At 42.4% G+C, this 7,176-nt stretch overlaps 1 pseudogene; it reads left to right on the top strand.

Moving 5' to 3' along the window:
* Positions 1-429: 429 nt before the first annotated feature.
* LOC136697275 (acid-sensing ion channel 1B-like) overlaps positions 430-7,176 on the top strand; it is a 37,215-nt pseudogene continuing 30,468 nt past the window's right edge.

The raw sequence follows: 7,176 nt of genomic DNA, 5'->3' as shown, positions 1-7,176 counted from the left end.
AACCAAGTGTCCACTAACTGGACTATTCTCTCAGTCCAGCAGTGATAATGAGGGGTTTTAACTCCAGCAGCACTGCTGTCTCTGAGCCACTTGCACCAGCACAACACACAGTCGCTGTCTCTCCAGCAGGAGGTCTTCTAAAGTTTTCCTCTTTTCTGTGACAGTTCACATAAAGAAAGAAGGTTTGCCTGTTTCCAAGCACATTTACCTTGTGTGAGTTGGAGTGAAATAATGTGAAACCTCCTGGACCCGTGACTCCCAGCTGCCCCCGGACACAGCTCCTTAAGAACTTGGGAACTCTTCCTGGTGAAAGAGCTCCGTTTCTCAGAAGCGAGCCCCAGGCTGGTGGAGCAGTGCCGCTTGGCTCTGGGGCTAAATGAGCTATTTGGAAGTGAATGGCTGGAAATTGAAGGGCTGGGATGAGTACAGATGGCTGTATCAATCAGCATCCGCCGGCGAGTCCTGGAGCGCCCTCAGCCCGAGATGGCCCTTCATTCTCGCTCCCGTTCCTGGGCGAAGCGTGGGCTAATTGTGACGTATGGTCTGATGTGAGCAGTCCTGCTGTGCGAGGTGTGCGGGGAAATTGCTTGCAGTGTTATACCGCAGAATGACTCAGAGATGATGGGGTGTGATGTTCATTTATGTGCCGAGCTGTCAGTGGCCAGACGAAAAAAATGTCCCTATGAGTTTCGGGCAACTCAGTGTGAAAGATCAGCCTTCGGATTTCCCTTAGGCTAACTTCACTATAATCCTAAACCTAACCCTGAACTTCACCATAATCCTAAACCTAAACCTGAACTTCACTATAATCCTAAACCTAAACCTAAACTTCACTATAATCCTAAACCTAAACCTGAACTTCACTATAATCTTAAACCTAACCCTGAACTTCACTATAATCTTAAACCTAACCCTGAACTTCACCATAATCCTAAACCTAACCCTGAACTTCACTATAATCCTAAATTTAACCCTGAACTTCACCATAATCCTAAACCTAACCCTGAACTTCACCATAATTCTAAACCTAAACCTGAACTTCACCATAATCCTAAATTTAACTCTAAACGTCACCATAATCCTAAACCTAACCCTGAACTTCACCATAATCCTAAACCTAAACCTGAACTTCACCATAATCCTAAACCTAACCCTGAACTTCACTATAATCCTAAATTTAACTCTAAACTTCACCATAATCCTAAACCTAACCCTGAACTTCACTATAATCCTAAACCTAAACCTAAACCTAAACCTGAACTTCACCATAATCCTAAACCTAAACCTGAACTTCACTATAATCCTAAACCTAAACCTAAACTTCACTATAATCCTAAACCTAAACCTAAACCTGAACTTCACCATAATCCTAAACCTAAACCTGAACTTCACTACAATCCTAAATTTAACCCTGAACTTCACCATAATCCTAAACCTAACCCTGAACTTCACCATAATTCTAAACCTAAACCTGAACTTCACCATAATCCTAAACCTAAACCTGAACTTCACTATAATCTTAAACCTAACCCTGAACTTCACTATAATCTTAAACCTAACCCTGAACTTCACCATAATCCTAAACCTAACCCTGAACTTCACTATAATCCTAAATTTAACCCTGAACTTCACCATAATCCTAAACCTAACCCTGAACTTCACCATAATTCTAAACCTAAACCTGAACTTCACCATAATCCTAAATTTAACTCTAAACGTCACCATAATCCTAAACCTAACCCTGAACTTCACCATAATCCTAAACCTAAACCTGAACTTCACCATAATCCTAAACCTAACCCTGAACTTCACTATAATCCTAAATTTAACTCTAAACTTCACCATAATCCTAAACCTAACCCTGAACTTCACTATAATCCTAAACCTAAACCTAAACCTAAACCTGAACTTCACCATAATCCTAAACCTAAACCTGAACTTCACTATAATCCTAAACCTAAACCTAAACTTCACTATAATCCTAAACCTAAACCTGAACTTCACCATAATCCTAAACCTAAACCTGAACTTCACTACAATCCTAAATTTAACCCTGAACTTCACCATAATCCTAAACCTAACCCTGAACTTCACCATAATTCTAAACCTAAACCTGAACTTCACCATAATCCTAAACCTAAACCTGAACTTCACTATAATCTTAAACCTAACCCTGAACTTCACTATAATCTTAAACCTAACCCTGAACTTCACCATAATCCTAAACCTAACCCTGAACTTCACTATAATCCTAAATTTAACCCTGAACTTCACCATAATCCTAAACCTAACCCTGAACTTCACCATAATTCTAAACCTAAACCTGAACTTCACCATAATCCTAAATTTAACTCTAAACGTCACCATAATCCTAAACCTAACCCTGAACTTCACCATAATCCTAAACCTAAACCTGAACTTCACCATAATCCTAAACCTAACCCTGAACTTCACTATAATCCTAAATTTAACTCTAAACTTCACCATAATCCTAAACCTAACCCTGAACTTCACTATAATCCTAAACCTAAACCTAAACCTAAACCTGAACTTCACCATAATCCTAAACCTAAACCTGAACTTCACTATAATCCTAAACCTAAACCTAAACTTCACTATAATCCTAAACCTAAACCTAAACCTGAACTTCACCATAATCCTAAACCTAAACCTGAACTTCACTACAATCCTAAATTTAACCCTGAACTTCACCATAATCCTAAACCTAACCCTGAACTTCACCATAATTCTAAACCTAAACCTGAACTTCACCATAATCCTAAACCTAAACCTGAACTTCACTATAATCTTAAACCTAACCCTGAACTTCACTATAATCTTAAACCTAACCCTGAACTTCACCATAATCCTAAACCTAACCCTGAACTTCACTATAATCCTAAATTTAACCCTGAACTTCACCATAATCCTAAACCTAACCCTGAACTTCACCATAATTCTAAACCTAAACCTGAACTTCACCATAATCCTAAATTTAACTCTAAACGTCACCATAATCCTAAACCTAACCCTGAAATTCACCATAATCCTAAATTTAACTCTAAACTTCACCATAATCCTAAACCTAAACCTGAACTTCACCATAATCCTAAACCTAACCCTGAACTTCACCATAATCCTAAACCTAAACCTGAACTTCACTATAATCCTAAATTTAACTCTAAACTTCACCATAATCCTAAACCTAAACCTGAACTTCACTATAATCCTAAATTTAACTCTAAACTTCACCATAATCCTAAACCTAACCCTGAACTTCACTATAATCCTAAACCTAAACCTAAACCTAAACCTGAACTTCACCATAATCCTAAACCTAAACCTGAACTTCATTATAATCTTAAACCTAACCCTGAACTTCACTATAATCCTAAATTTAACCCTGAAACTAGAGGAAACAGTAGAGGTAACAGTTTACAGCACTGTTTCTGTAGCTGTTCTTTCGGTTAATAACAGAGTTTTAACAGATTTAGTAAAACAGTGCCACAATTGGTTCAACAGATATACACTCCTTTATAGTTCACAGGTTGTTTATAATTTAACAATCCATTATTGAGCTCCCATCCTCTGGAGGTGCTTTTTCACTTTCGTCATTAACCTACAGAAACAGTGCTGTAAACCGATTGTGAGAGCTCACAGTTAGGTTTATATTTAAGTTAATAATTAGATCAGGTTTAACTTTAAATGCCTGTGTTAAAAATAGCATTAAACAAGAATAAAAGCTGCTCTTTCTAATCTTGTGTTCGGGTTTAGGATTAGTTTGAGTTTGACGGGAAGTTTTAAATCTGATTTTTCACACGCTGTTCCCAGAACTTCACTTGAGGTGTCAGTTATATTTAGTACACAGTGTACACATCCTGAACATGGTCTTTTAGTCAGACGTGTTCATCTCCCCGAGACCAGGCTGAGACCTAGTCTGAAGAAGACGAGAGCGGAGGAGGCTGAGGTTGGGACGGGAACAGAGCTGATAATAACTGTGTTCTGAAAAAAGAAGATGATTCTCAGCCATTCCTTCCTCTCCCTCTCCCTCTCCCTCTTTCTCACTTCCGCTTGGAGAAAGCAGACCCAGAGCGAGGGTGAGGGCTGTCTGCAGATCGATGGTTTCCTGCAGCAGATCAAAGCAGCTCCTGATTTTAAAGCATTCATCAGTGCAGCAAATACTTCAAACCCTCTTTTTTTTTTCCCGTGGCAGCGAGATGTTTCCGTGTTGAAACAGGAGTTACACAACCGTTTCAGAAGAGTGTGGAGCTGTAGACAGAGCTGTGTAAAGAAGCAGGGTGCTGCTAGGCCTCTGCAGATGTGCCTCTAGGGACCAGCTACTCCTGGCCTTTACACACACAAACACAATGCCTGACTCGCTCTGTCTGTGTGTGTTTACGTACCGCAGCATCGCTTCCTAAATGTTTTACACTACAACCAGGGTTCAAACCTGAGGACCAAGCCAGGATATGTGTGTGTGTGTGTGTGTGTGTGTGTGTAAGATCTCCAGCTACAGCAGAGATCACACTTGTTTGATTAGATTATTTTTAATTACGCCGTGGTCTTCTGAAGAGGTTGAAACACTCCTTGGATCCGTGGCCAATGAAAGAATCCAGCGTTTCGGTGACACGTCTGTTTCAAGCTTTTTTTTGGAGGTTATATAACTAGCAAATGTGTAGCTCGGACAGGACCACCCTTCCCAGACTCCCTCTCCAGAACCGGGTCCAACAGAAGCCCTGCTGGTTTTGTTCTGAACCTCAGGAGCTCTTATGGTATGGATCCACGGACCCTGTGCTCCAGCTGAAAAGCTCCATTCCAGGACTCAACCTTCATTTACAACACAATCAGTCTTCTCTGGCCCAAGGTCGCCAGGAGCTGGCCTCCGTCTGTAGTGGCTGTCGAACCCGTTTCCACTGGAGTTAAAAATAATGCAAAATTGAAAACTCAAGTCTTATCTTTTAATTTACGCTGCTCGTTTGTCTCTGTGTTTTTATTGTTTTTGACCCTGTTTTGACGCCGGGGGCAGGGCCCTGAGAAGAGGGCGGCATTTCCTGTACAATTCATGTCAACAGCATTTCATCACAAATAACCTGTGTGGCCAAAAGTTTGTAGACATCTGCTCATCCAATGATTTTAAACCCATTACTTTTAGATGTTCGACATCAGCGCTTAATAAAATAGCAGCTTCCCACCTGCAGAAGGAGTGTGGTGTGTTCTCCCTGTGTCTGTGTGGGTTTCCTCCGGGTGACTGTCTGTGAGGAGTGTGGTGTGTTCTCCCTGTGTCTGTGTGGGTTTCCTCCGGGTGACTGTCTGTGAGGAGTGTGGTGTGTTCTCCCTGTGTCTGTGTGGGTTTCCTCCGGGTGACTGTCTGTGAGGAGTGTGGTGTGTTCTCTCTGTGTCTGCGTGGGTTTCCTCCGGGTGACTGTCTGTGAGGAGTGTGGTGTGTTCTCTCTGTGTCTGCGTGGGTTTCCTCTGGGTGCTCCGTTTTTTTCCCACAGTCCAAAAACACACATTGGTAGGTGGATTGGTGACTCAAAAGTGTCCGCAGGTGTGCTTGTGAATGTGTGTGTGTCTGTGTTGCCCTGTGAAGGACTGGCGCCCCCTCCAGGGTGTATTCCCACCTTGCATCCAATGATTCCAGGTAGGCTCTGGACCCGCCGCGACCCTGAATTGGATAAGGGTTACAGATAATGAATGAATGAATGAGTTTAAGGCCGTACATTGCTGTTGAGACTGATGTTCTAACCTTAGGCTGCAAACGTTTGGCCGTAGAGTGCATCTGATATGAACCACTGATGAGGTGAAACAAACAAAACACACTGCCTTCTTCTCAGGGCCCGCCTCGCTCCTGTCGCCCCACGTCTGCCGTCAAAATAGGGTCAAAAATATAGCACAGAGAGAGACGAGGAGTGTAAATAACAGAGAAGCGTTTGTGTTTTCCGTCTCGTGTTATTGCTACAGCTATAAAGACCCCAGTTAGACTCCGGAGTTCATGGCAGGGTCTGATTCACTCAACTCATTAAAGGATTAGCTCAAGGTTTTTGTGTCTGAAAAGGGAAGGGGATCTGGAGTGGCGTCTGTGAAATGGAAAAACATGTGTCTGTTGACGCTAGTGTTTGCTCCCTGGCTGACGTCGGCCCTCTGTGGTGGGAGGATGCTCTCTTATAAATGACCAGAGGGGGCCGAGGGTGGAAGCAGGGGATAAATGAAGTTGCCTGGAGACGTTCTCCACAGTGAGAGTATTACCCTTTCCCAGGGAACACAGACAGAGCTGATGTGACACTCAGAAACACAGCAGTTCTATTAAAGCATTAAAGGCCATTTCACTGACCTTTACGGTTCTCTGTTATGTTCCTTTGACCATTCAAGGGTCCAGTCACAGCTTGGAGTAAGAGCATGTGCGGCTGTGTGGACCGCCAGCGCCCCCCGCAGGTCAGTTCAACTGTGACTTTGGTCTCTCTCTGGAGAAATGGGTGGAGGCAGTGGGTTTAGGGAGGAATGATGATTGATCTGCAGCGGCATCAAGCAACACCTCCATCCTCCACTGCTCCAGGAGGCGCTGTGCATCAGTTTTATAGTTGATATCATTTTCCCATGACCCCCTGGAACCATGTACAGACCCCAACATTGCATTAACCTCTGTAGGATAACTCTTTTTTAAAATAATGGCATATACAGATCAGCGCAGTTACGATTGTGGGGAAACGTGTTCAAGGTTTCCGTGTCTTTTAAGGTGGAACGATGTGTTTGAGGAGAATAACAACTGTTGTTTGTTCCCAGCTGAAGTTTAACTGGTCTTCACATTGTTATTCACTGTGCAGTTTACCACAGAAATGTGTGTTTAGTTTTGTAGTGCTGTCGCTAATGCAGTTAGCCGTCTCCAGAGTTTGGAGACATTTCCACCTTAAATGATCTGAAACAGCAAAAATATGTCAATATTATCCCCCTATGGAGCAGGACTAGAGCAACATCCTCATCTGGGTTCATCCTTTTCCAAGTTTGGAGTTCTCTCCGTTGTCTAAAGAAATGACCATGAGAGAAAAATCCTAGCGTACCCGACTGAGCCCATTTGTTTTTTTGTTTTTTTTTACTAATTTACAGACACTGAGGCTTCGTAAACACATTACACTGGTTTCCAGAGGAAACCTGGAGAGAAGCCGATGGTGAATCTGAATT

Source organism: Hoplias malabaricus, chromosome 5 (genome assembly GCF_029633855.1).
Source record: "Hoplias malabaricus isolate fHopMal1 chromosome 5, fHopMal1.hap1, whole genome shotgun sequence".
Taxonomy (NCBI): Eukaryota; Metazoa; Chordata; class Actinopteri; order Characiformes; family Erythrinidae; genus Hoplias; species Hoplias malabaricus.
The sequence above is the reverse complement of the archived record's forward strand: the minus strand, read 5'-3'. Positions and strand labels throughout refer to the sequence as shown.